General features: G+C 42.8%; 1 protein-coding gene and 1 long non-coding RNA gene across 2 annotated transcripts in view; one reads left to right on the forward strand and one right to left on the reverse strand.

Annotated features, from left to right (window-relative positions):
- The window catches only part of LOC118402328 (palmitoyltransferase ZDHHC16A-like), a 213,449-nt gene that overhangs the window by 180,669 nt on the left and 20,118 nt on the right, over nt 1-12,662 (forward strand). The window lies entirely within an intron of this gene.
- On the reverse strand, nt 6,159-6,986 carry LOC127911505 (uncharacterized). The gene is made up of 3 exons (XR_008078768.1): nt 6,889-6,986; nt 6,341-6,434; nt 6,159-6,246 (listed from the first exon to the last, which is right to left on the reverse strand). It is a non-coding gene; the product is annotated as an uncharacterized LOC127911505 (long non-coding RNA).

The raw sequence follows: 12,662 nt of genomic DNA on the forward strand, positions 1-12,662 counted from the left end.
GTGTAGGCCTAGCTGAGGCGACCTCAAATCTTGGCTCGATAGGTCATTCGGAGCCCGAGCAGTGATGTTAATTAGTGCTGAAAATGCACGAGCTAGCGAACAGAAACGTGTAGGGTCAGTCTATGGGCCGAGGCGGTTTCAATGCACCAAGTCTTGTGATTCTGGGCCTTTTCTAAATGTCGTCATTTTTACAACACTAAAAATGTATTGAATATATTGCAAATGGATGAGGCTGTTTCTCAGCCTGAGAACCTTCTAGAGCCACATAACTCACCGTACACTACTGACATAAGCTCTAGAACATTTTCATTAAGTTTCAGCGCTCTAGGTCTGACGGTTCTTTGACGGTGTGAACGGCGGTAACTATTACAGGCTCTGTGTGTCTGTACGTACCACACTGTGTCACTACATCCTGGCAGTGTGTATGTTTTTTCTTGGACATCTGATGGGAGAAATGACTGATTTACAATTCATGAGGGTTGCCTAATCACACATATGACATTTTGGAAAGATGTGACCTTTTTAACCCTTTGCAACAGCCCCTATGACCCCAATTTATGACACTTCCAGTTGTCACTGGAAACTGAAAGTAAACATATCCTCCTTGGGGCAGGCTTTTACAGAATCCTGAGTTTCACGTCTTTATGTTAAGAACGGACTTATTTACAGAGAGATGAATGCCGTATCTTTATACACCAAGTCACTTGGCTCTGTCATAACCTCACATGGTCTCTCCTATCATTGCTATGCAGACGACACACAATTAATCTTCTCCTTTCCCCCTTCTGATGACCAGGTGGCGAATCGCATCTCTGCATGTCTGGCAGACATATCAGTGTGGATGACGGATCACCACCTCAAGCTGAACCTCGGCAAGACGGAGCTGCTCTTCCTCCCGGGGAAGGACTGCCCGTTCCATGATCTCGCCATCACGGTTGACAACTCCATTGTGTCCTCCTCCCAGAGCGCTAAGAACCTTGGCGTGATCCTGGACAACACCCTGTCGTTCTCAACTAACATCAAGGCGGTGGCCCGTTCCTGTAGGTTCAAGCTCTACAACATCCGCAGAGTACGACCCTGCCTCACACAGGAAGCGGCGCAGGTCCTAATCCAGGCACTTGTCATCTCCCGTCTGGATTACTGCAACTCGCTGTTGGCTGGGCTCCCTGCCTGTGCCATTAAACCCCTACAACTCATCCAGAACGCCGCAGCCCGTCTGGTGTTCAACCTTCCCAAGTTCTCTCACGTCACCCCGCTCCTCCGCTCTCTCCACTGGCTTCCAGTTGAAGCTCGCATCCGCTACAAGACCATGGTGCTTGCCTACGGAGCTGTGAGGGGAACGGCACCTCAGTACCTCCAGGCTCTGATCAGGCCCTACACCCAAACAAGGGCACTGCGTTCATCCACCTCTGGCCTGCTCGCCTCCCTACCACTGAGGAAGTACAGTTCCCGCTCAGCCCAGTCAAAACTGTTCGCTGCTCTGGCCCCCCAATGGTGGAACAAACTCCCTCACGACGCCAGGACAGCGGAGTCAATCACCACCTTCCGGAGACACCTGAACCCCCCCCTCTTTAAGGAATACCTAGGATAGGATAAAGCAATCCTTCTCACCCCCCTTAAAATATTTAGATGCACTATTGTAAAGTGGCTGTTCCACTGGATGTCATAAGGTGAATGCACCAATTTGTAAGCTCTGGATAAGAGCGTCTGCTAAATGACTTAAATGTAATGTAAAATGTATCTGTAGGTTGTGAAATCAAAACCACTTTTAAGGTAAATTTAAACACTTCCGGTTGTTCCAGGAAAATTGAAATCAGCAGGCAGGCAACGTATACCTATGGGGAAAGATGTAAGATGTTTTCACGCTTAAGGGTTAATTCCACACGGTCAGGTTATGCTTGTACAGATTGGGAGGACCTTAGGAACGTTCCTGTGGTTGAATTGTTTCTAGCCTCAACGGTGATCTGCCACTGTCACCCAAAAGCACCTCAACTTTAGGTCAGGCTTAATTTTGGGCCTACTTTTTTGCACGCTCACTGCTGTCAGGACGAGCGAGCTACGGTCAAGTGGGGGCATGTCCTTGAACTCAGCACTGCCTAGAGACTATGGAGAGGTTGTCCTGGTACCACACAGCCAGGTCTCTGACCTCTTCCCTCTAGGCTGTCTCATAGTTGTCGGTGATCAGGCCTACCACTGTTGTGTCATCAGCAAACTTAATGATGGTGTTGGAGTCGTGCCTGGCCATGCAGTCATGAATGAACAAGGGAGAACAGGAGGGGACTAAGCACACACACCTGAGGGGACCCCATGAGGATCAGCATGGCAGATGTGTTGTTACCTACCCTTACCACCTGGGAGCTGCCCGTCAAGAAGTTCAGGATCCAGTTACAGAGGCAGGAGTCCACGTGTCCCTTTTGTCCACGTGGGAAAGGGCAGTGTGGAGAGCAATATGGATGGCATCATCTGTGGATCTGTTGGGGCGGTATGCAAATTGGAGTAGGTCTAGGGTCTCTGGGATAATGGTTTTGATGTGGGCCATTACCAGCCTTTCAAAGCACTTCATGGCTACAGATATGAGTGCTACGGGTCTGTAGTCATTTAGACAGGTTACCTTAGTGTTTTTGGGCACAGGGACAATGGTGGTCTGCTTGAAACATGCTGGTATTACAGAGTCAGACAGGGTGAGATTGAAAATGTCATTGAAGACACTGCTAGTCAGTCATTGGATGCTCGCAGTACTCGTCCTGGTAATCCGTCTGGCCAGTGCTACTTGCCTTGAAGCGAGCATAGAAGTCATTTAGCTTATCTGGTATGCTCGTGTCACTGGGCAGCTCGCGACTGTGCTTCCCTTTGAAGTCTGTAATAGTTTGCAAGCCCTGCCACATCTGGCAAGCGTCGCAGCTGGTGTAGTACAATTTGATCTTAGTCCTGTATTGATACTTTGCCTGTTTGATGGTTCGGAGGAGGATATAGTGGGATTTCTTATAAGCTTTCGGGTTAGAATCCTGCTCCTTGAAAGCGACAGCTCTATCCTTTAGCTCAATGCGGATGTTGCCTGTAATCCATGGCTTCTGGTTGGGGTATGTACGTACAGTCACTGTGGGGACGACGTCATCAATGCACTTATTGATGAAGCCAGTAACTGATGTGGTGTACTTCACAATGCCAACGTTAGAATCCCGGAACATATTCCAGTCTGTGCTAGCAAAACAGTCCTGAAGCATAGCATCTACTTCATCTGAACACTTTTTTATTGACCGAGTCACTGGTGCTTCAGTTTTTGCTTGTAAACAGGAATCAGGATAGAATTATGGTCAGATTTGCCAAATGGAGGGTGAGGGAGAGCTTTGTATGCGTCTCTGTGTGTGGAGTAAGGGTGGTCTAGAGCATTTTCCCCTCTGGTTGCACATTTAACATGCTGATAGAAATGAAGTAAAATGGATGTAAATTTCCTTGTATTAAAGTCCCCGTCCACTAGGAGTGCCGCCTCGGAATGAGCATTTCTTGTATGCTTATGGCCGTTTACAGCTGATTGTGTGCGGTCTTAGTGCAAGCATCGGTTTGTGGTGGTAAATAGACAGCTACAAAGAATAGATATAAACTCTCTTGGAGTGTGGTCTACAGCTTATCATGAGATACTCTACCTCAGGCGAGCAAAACCTTGAGACTTCCTTAGATATCGTGCACCGGCTATTGTTTACAAATATACATAAACCGCTACCCCTTGTCTTACCAGAGGCTTCTATGCTGATTACAGTGTATAACCCACCAGCTGTATGTTATTCATGTGGTCGTTCAGCCACGACTTGGTGAAACATAAGATATTACAGTTTTTAATGTCCTGTTGGTAGGATATACTTGCTTGTAGTTAATCTATTTTATTATCCAATGATTGTACGTTAGCTAATAGGACCGATGCTAAAGGCAAATTCGCTGCCAGATCCTTACAAGGCATCCCGACCTTCGTCCTCGATATCTCTTGTCTTTTTCTCCTGCGAATGATGGGGATGTCAGGTGTCTGGAGTAAATCCACCTCATCCGACTCGTTGAAGAAAAACATTGTATTTTAATACGAGGTGAGTAATCGCTGTCCTGATTTCTAGAAGCTCTTTTCGGTCATAAGAGACAGTGGCAGACACATTATACACAAAATAATTTACAAATAACGCAAAAAAAACACAATTGGTTAGGAGTGGAAACGGCCGCCACCCCCCCGTTCACTCAGATTCAGCAAGGTACGTCAACATATGTAAATATTTAACACCGAACCTTAACACAAAGAGATTTGACAAAGGGATTTGTACAAAAAAAAAACATTGCGTACCTGGTAGCTGAGTCCTGAAACCCATCTTCCATTGACAGTCAATATGATGTCTCCCTCTCTGATCTGTCCTGACTCCTGGGCTGGTTGACCCTGGAACAGAGTTTTGATGTGCACCACACTGCTGCCCTGGTCAGAACCACTGTTCAACTCACTGATGTAGAAGCTGAAGCCCAAACCACACAGACTCTTCTTCAACCGCACATCCAGAGTGTTGTCTGAGAAGAGTGCATTTTTATTTAGCTGTGTTTGAAAGAGGGGGGACGGTGTGTGTTTGTGTTTAATTTAAAGCTGCAATATGTAACTTTTTGGGTGACCCAACCAAATGTACCTGCAATAACAAGGCTAAGAAGCGGTTTCCCTGTTCTATGTGCACTATTTCTATGCTTCCCGTACTTAAGTTCCATTTTTGAGTCTTTTACATTTGGTTTTGTACACCAGCTGAAAATGCTAAATCTTTGTTTATGGAAAAGATATTAAACAACGGTTTAGATGGTACAATGATTCTCTACACTATACTTCCTTGTTTTGTCACAAACTGAAATTAGACTAACTATTCTAATTTTTGCAAACAGGAAAGGGCAGAGTGATTTCTGCTTAGTGCACCTTTAATTCAGCTTCACATTATTTACATGCAACAATTAGCATGTTCTACTGTTAAAAAATGACTGAGTACATTATGCCCCTCCACCAGATTGGAATGTGTGTAAACCGTAAAACCCAGATTGTGCTTCTGACTCGGAACACACACACACTCACGTACAAGTGCACTGTGGAATCCACACACGAACACTGAGCTGTAAAAGGCATCAGTGTGCCTGTGTGACAGTCATCACAATGTAGCTGTCAGATAAGTCACAGGAGTGTGTGTGTGTGTGTGTGTGTGTGTGTGTGTGTGTGTGTGTGTGTGTGTGTGTGTGTGTGTGTGTGTGTGTGTGTGTGTGTGTGTGTGTGTGTGTGTGTGTGTGTGTGTGTGTGTGTGTGTGTGTGTGTGTGTGTGTGTGTGTGTGTGTGTGTGTGTGTGTGTGTGTGTGTGTGTGCGTCCTCTCACCATCAGTGACAAAGCTGTAGTCCTTGCCACTCAAGGTCATCTCCATGGAGCTGTCTCTCCTGAGGCTTCCTGATTGGCTCTGTGAAGCCACCTGGAGCTCTTTCTCTAGAAGCAGGCGCACCACCTAAGCACACACAGCAATTGCACATATAACGGTCATTCACCCACAGCTCAGTGAACATACACAGAAGAAGAAAAAAACATCAAAAAGCACTTACTGTAACAGCTAAAAACACAGAATGCTGTCCGTAAAGGTTTAGACACGGGTGTTTAGAGACTCATTATGCCATGTGAGGAAAAAGCTAGATTTGTTATGTTACTAGTTATTGTCCTGGAATCTGGGCTTTATATACACATTGCATTCGGAAAGTATTCCGAATTTATTACATTTTTATACATTGGCAAAAATGTATAAAAACCTGTTTTTGCTTTGTCATTACGGGGTATTGCGCATACATTTTAGAATAAGGCTGTAATGTAACAAAATGTGGAAAAAGTAAAGGGGTCTTAATACTTTACAAATGCACAGTAACCCAGAGGGGACAAGAGGGGACGGAGCTAAGCTAGGCTGTGTTATCGCTATGTTAGCTCTATGACCTGGGTTTCAGTGTAGAGCACGCTAAACATCCAATTAAATTAAAGGTTGAGGCTAAAGCTCATTAGCATGGGCTAAAATAACAACAACTGCAAACATATGGTTTACCTTGCCACTGTCAGAGAGAGAGAGAGGGAAAGAGAAAAAGAATAAAGAGCGAGAGAAAGATGGATGGAGTGTGTGTGCATCGTACCTCTCCAGTCCTCTTCAGGCACTCCACGGCCTGTTTTTGTGTTACACCTCGCAAGTTGGACCCATCAACTTCCAGCAGTCGGTCACCTGTCATACACACACACATGATTAATTAGTGCTGTCTGGTTATCTGAATGTGTGAAACTAGTCAGGTATTGGTTGATTAGTGATGTTTGGTTACCAATCTGAATGCGTCCGTCCTGTTCAGCAGCACCCCTTGGCACCAGACTCTCGATGTAGATCCCCCCGTCATGAACACTGGTGTTCACTCCACCCTGGAGATAACAACACATACTGTACTGTACTGTATATATTATACCATAGCTTCTACCCCTGCCCCTAGCCTTTGACTCTTTCCCCTGAAACTAACAATGGTGTTGACTCCCCTGGAGAACATATAACATACTGCATTAAGTATAGGAGACTATGAGTACGGGCTAGGCGAAGGCACTAGGGGTTGTTTTTAGCATGACCCCTAACCCTAACCCCTAGTCTGACCTCTAAACTCCACTCTATAGAGGAGTGTGTACTATAGATTGGTGTGACTGAGACAGTAGGAGTGTAATCAGTGGAAATTAGGAATATAATTACTAGAGGGGACAAAGCCCCTCAGACCACAGCAATTTGACTGAAACACTCATGTGTACACATTCTAGTAATACCGTTTCTATGGGATGGCCAAGGTGTGGGGTTGGGAAACACTATTGTAACGTATATAGATTTACTCACAGCTACACTGATGCCCAGGCTGCCATTAGCCTTTTTCAGCTCCACCACCAGCTGCTTCCCAGCCCTCAGACTGCAGATGGAGGTAGAGCTAGAACACACCTGTAGGGAGGGGATGGGTGGAGAGCGAGAGTGAAAGAGAGAGGGATAGAGAATACATTTTTACATGTCCAATGATCAATTTGATATTGATCCAGCTTTGTACACTCACATGGGCTTCAGCCTTCATTCTGCTTACACATGCCACATTTTTGAACTCTTTATAAAGCATAACACATAGTTGTAGATGATTTGTAACACATTTATGTTGTGTTTATGAAGGATGTATGGAGGCTTTATGAAGCCTTTATCAGCTGCACATCATTTAAAGCAATATTTGACTAAAACATAATCATGTGAAACCTTGCTTACATACAATACCAGTTAAAAGTGTTGACACACCTACTCATTCAAGGGTTTTTCTTTCTTTATTTTTTTTACTATTTTCTACATTGTAGAATAATAGTGATGACATCAATGTTGTAACCAAAAAAGTGTTAAACCAATCTAAATATATTTTATATTTGAGAATTTTCAAAGTAGCCACCCTTGATGACAGCTTTGCACTGTCAAATGTACCCTTTGCCTTGATGACAGCTTTGCACACACCTGGAATGCATTTCAATTAACAGGTGTGCCTTCTTAAAAGTTAATTTGTGGAATTTCTTTCATGTGTTTGAGCCAATCAGTTACATTGTGACAAGGTAGGGGTGGTATACAGAAGATAGCCCTATGTGGTAAAAGACCAAGTCCATATTATGGCAAGAACAGCTCAAATAAGGAAAGAGAAACGACAGTCCATCATTACTTTAAGACATGAAGGTCAGTCAATATGGAAAATTTCAAGAACTTTCTTCAAGTGCAGTTGCAAAAACCATCAAGCGCTATGATGAAACTGTCTGTCATGAGGACCGTCACAGGAAAGGAAGACCCAGAGTTACCTCTGCTGCAGAGGATAAGTTCATTGGAGTTAACTGCACCTCAGATTGCTGCTAAAATAAATGCTTCAGAGTTCAAGTAACAGACACATCTCAACGTCAACTGTTCAGAGGAGACTGCGTGAATCAGGCATTCATGGTTGAATTTCTGCAAAGCAACCACTACTAAAGGACACCAATAATAAGAAAAGACTTGCTTGGTCCAAGAAACATGAGCAATGGACATTAGACTGGTGGAAATCCGTCCTTTGGTCTGATGAGTCTAAATTTGAGGTTTTTGTTTCCAACCGCCATGTCTTTGTGAGACGCAGAGTAGGTGAACAGATGATCTCCAAATGTGTGGTTCCTACCGTGAAGCATGGATGAGGAGGTGTGATGGTGTGGGGGTGCTTTGCTGGTGACACTGACAGTAATTTATTTAGAATTCAAGGCACACTTAACCAGCATGGCTACCACAGCATTCTGTAGCGATACACCATCCCATCTGGTTTGCACTTAGTGGGACTATCAATTGTTTTACAATAGGACAATGGCCTAAAATACACTTCCAGGCTGTGTAAGGGCTTTTTGATCAAGAAGGAGAGTGATGGAGTGCTGCATCAGATGACCTGACCTGGCCTCCACAATCACCCAACCTCAACCCAATTGAGATGGTTTGGGATGAGTTGGACTGCAGTGAAGGAAAAGCAGCCAACAAGTGCTCAGTGTCATGATGTGCACTTTGGGGGAGGATCATATGTGCCACCCCCTTTCCCCTCTCTCTCTCTATCCACAGTTTTATGACAGTCATAAATACCTGCAGGAAAACTCTCTCTCCCACTCTCAGAAATTGAAGTTAAATCCCTTTGTTACCACAGAGAGAGACATTGCAGTATGGTAACATCAAAAGGTTGAATAATTAAACAGTATTTCTGTAATCCAAACATTTGGAGTGGTCCGTGGGTACTCGCAGACCAATTATGTCAGATCAGTTGTTTCTGGGGATCACATGAAGGTCAGCATAACAACATAACTGTATATCTGAATGTATATATTTCCCAGTTTTCAGCGTCATATCCAAATGTGGGAGATCTTATATGATTAAATATTAAACTATTTGTGAGAAGGTGTAATGTAATGTTAGCCTTCTAAACAAGATAATTGTTTTTCATATGAAGTCTTAACCAGTTGACATCCACCTCCACATCCACCTTATCCAAATACATTTAAACTCAGTTTTTCACAATTGCTGACATTTAATCCTAGTACAAATTCACTGTTTTAGGTCAGTTAGGATCACCACTTTGTTTTAAGAATGTGAAATGTCAGAATAATAGTAGGAAGAATGATTTATTTAATATTTGATTTCTTTCATCACATTCCCAAATGGGTCAGAAGTTTACATACACTCAATTAGTATTTGGTGGTATTGCCTTTAAATTGTTTAACTTGGGTCAAACGTTTTGGGTAGCCTTCCACAAGTTGGGCGAATTTTGGCCCATTCCTCCTGACAGAGTTGGTGTAACTGAGTCAGGTTTGAAGGCCCCCTTGCTCGCACACGCTTTTTCAGTTCTGCCCACAAATTTTATATAAGATTGAGGTCAGGGCTTTGTGATGGCCACTCCAATACCTTGACTTTGTTGTCCTTAAGCCATTTTGCCTCAACTTTGGAAGTAAGCTTGGGGTCATTGTCCAATTGGAAGACCCATTTGCAACCAAGCTTTAACTTCCAGACTGATGTCTTGATATGTTGTTTCAATATATCCACATTATTTTCCTCCCTCATAATGCCATCTATTTCGTGAAGTGCACCAGTCCCTCCTGCAGCAAAGCACCCCCACAACATGATGCTGCCAACCCCATGCAAGCTTCCCCCGTTTTCCTCCAAACATAACGATGGTCATTATGGCCAAACAGTTCTGTTTTTGTTTCATCAGACCAGAGGACATTTATCCAAAAAGTACAATCTTTGTCCCCATATACAGTTGCAAACCGAAGTCTGGCTTTTTTTTTTTTTTTTTTTTTTGGAGCAGTGGCTTCTTCCTTGCTGAGCGACCTTTCAGGTTATGTCGATATAGGACTTGTTTTACTGTGGATATAGACACTTTGTACCTATTTCCTACCGGATCTTCACAAGGTCCTTTGCTGTTGTTCTGGGATTGATTTGCACTTTTCACACCAAATTACGTTCATCTCTAGGAGACAGAATGTGTCTCCTTCCTGAGCGGTATGACGGCTGCATCCTCCCATGGTGTTTATACTTGGTTACTATTGTTTGTACAGATGAAATTGGTACCTTCAGGCATTTAGAAATTGCCCCCAAGGATGAACCAGACTTGTGGAGGTCTACAATTTTTTCTGAGGCCTTGGCTGATTTCTTTTGATTTTCCCATTATGTCAAGCAAAGAGACACTGAGTTTGAAGGTAGGCCTTGAAATACATCCACAGGTACACCTCCAATTGACTCAAATGATGTCAATTAGCATTTCAGAAGCTTCTAAAGCCATAACATAATTTTCTGCAATTTTCCAAGCTGTTTAAAGGCACAGTTAACTTAGTGTATGTAATTTTCTGACCCACTGCAATTTTGATACAGTGAATTATGAGTGAAATAATCTGTCTGTAAACAATTGTTGGAAAAATTACTTGTCTCATGCACGAAGTAGATGCCAAAACTATAGTTTGTTAACAAGAAATTTGTGGAGTGGGTGAAAAATGAGTTTTTATGACTCTAACCTAAGTGTATGTAAACTTCTGACTTCAACTGTATAACTACAAAGAATCTGGGGGACAAACCAGAGACTTTCTGTCGACTGACCTTCCAGCAGACGGACCGGCGATTTCAACAGAGAGACAACAAAGGCATACAATCGGAAATATGTAAATGGAAAATCCTTTGGAATTAGTGGCATTTCCATGAGCATAGTTATCAGCTGTGTGTACGATAGTAGAGTCCTTTGTCTTTTCACCCACTCTTTCTTACATGCCCCTCCCTTTTCATTTGGTTTAACAAGCCGTCATATCGGTTTAGTCTACTGGGGATTTTTCATTGTATCATGTTAGTAACCAATGTATAACCTAGCCTGTGTGATTATTTAGTTAGTTAGTAAATATATAGTTAAGCCAATTGGTATAACGCTGATTCATCACTTATGCTAGATTTCCAAGAGTTTGCAACATTCCGAATATGACTGATGAGGTAATAATACATTAATAAGTGACTGTTATTGATAAGATATGAACATATCTGAAGAGAGTTCAATTCGGGAAATAGTAACTCTTTAAACAACATAGACATAGAGAATTGATTTGATAATATAAAAGTATTCACATTAATGATAGTCCAAGACACGACATCAGCATATGTGAGAACTCCTTCAAGACTGTTGGAAAAACATTCCAGGTGAAGCTGGTTGAGAGAATGCCCAGTGTGGGCAAAGCTGTCATCAAGGCAAAAGGTGTCTACTTTGAAAAATCTAAAATATGAAAAACATTTTGATTTGTTTAACACTTTTTTGGTTACTATATGTGTTATTTAATAGTTTTGATATATTTACTATTATTCTACAATGTAGAAAATAGTGAAAATAAAGAATAACCCTTGAATGAGTAGTTGTGTCCAAACTTTTGACTGGTTCTGTATGTATACTATCACATCTCTTTGTTATGATTGGGAATACTTTGGAACAGATTTCCAAAATGAAGATCACTTGGAGCTGATTTGCTGTTTTTTTACAGTCTTTAATGGCAAATAATTAAACCTGGGGGGGCAAATAAAATCCCCTGTGGGTCAAATTCAGCCTGCTGGCCGCCAGTTGAGGAACCCTGCCATAGATAGATCATAGACGGATGGATGGATGTATGGACAGATGATGGAGTGACAGACAGACAGATTTACCTTGACTTTCCTCTCGGTGAGGCTGGCTGAGGAGTCACTGAAGATGATGAAGGGGCTGTGGGGTTGGGGTGCACCCTTTGAGGGGGCACCAATGTAGGGGCTACTGCTACTTTCCATGTGTCTGAGATCTTGTGGCAGTCTGGAGGGACAGTGGAGAAAGAGAGTCAGAGAGAGAAGAGAGTCAGAAAGAGAGATTCAAAGAGAGAGAGAGAGAGAGAAAGAGAGAGAGAGAGCGAGAGAACATTCAGAAGGGGAAAGGGAAGGGGAGAAAGGGAGATGAGCGACAGACACTCAAGTTAAAGACGACAGGTAGCGAGAGACAGATATAGAAAGTTCAGAAAAAGTGCTTCAACCGTATGCCTCAATCCAAAAAAATCTAAACACTTGTCCACATTTTCCAATACTTTCACAACATTAGTTGCTCATTATCAAGTTGATTGTAAATCAACATAAAATTATTGATTTAAAATGATTTATTTATGTCCGTTATTGTATAGGACACAGTAATGGATGTTTGAGTGCGTATTTCCCCAGATTCTTACTTGTTGTTAACGGCCTGGGGTCACACACAGGTCAGTCCCACAGTTGTGTGTGTGTGTGTGTGTGTGTGTGTGTGTGTGTGTGTGTGTGTGTGTGTGTGTGTGTGTGTGTGTGTGTGTGTGTGTGTGTGTGTGTGTGTGTGTGTGTGTGTGTGTGTGTGTGTTTATCTGCTTTGTTAGGCGTGTATACCTGTCTATGTTAGGTGGGTATGCAGGGGTGGGAGAACTTCTGGGTTTCTGTCTCCAGGGTTTGTGAAGTAAACTCTCTGTAACACAAACACCAAATGACACTGATAAAACACATACTTAAGGAATAGATAGGCCTAATACAAACATTTGTTTCGTTCAAAGATACTTAAATATTCTAAACATATATCACACATT

The sequence above is a fragment of the Oncorhynchus keta genome, chromosome 2 (genome assembly GCF_023373465.1).
Source record: "Oncorhynchus keta strain PuntledgeMale-10-30-2019 chromosome 2, Oket_V2, whole genome shotgun sequence".
Lineage (NCBI taxonomy): Eukaryota > Metazoa > Chordata > Actinopteri > Salmoniformes > Salmonidae > Oncorhynchus > Oncorhynchus keta.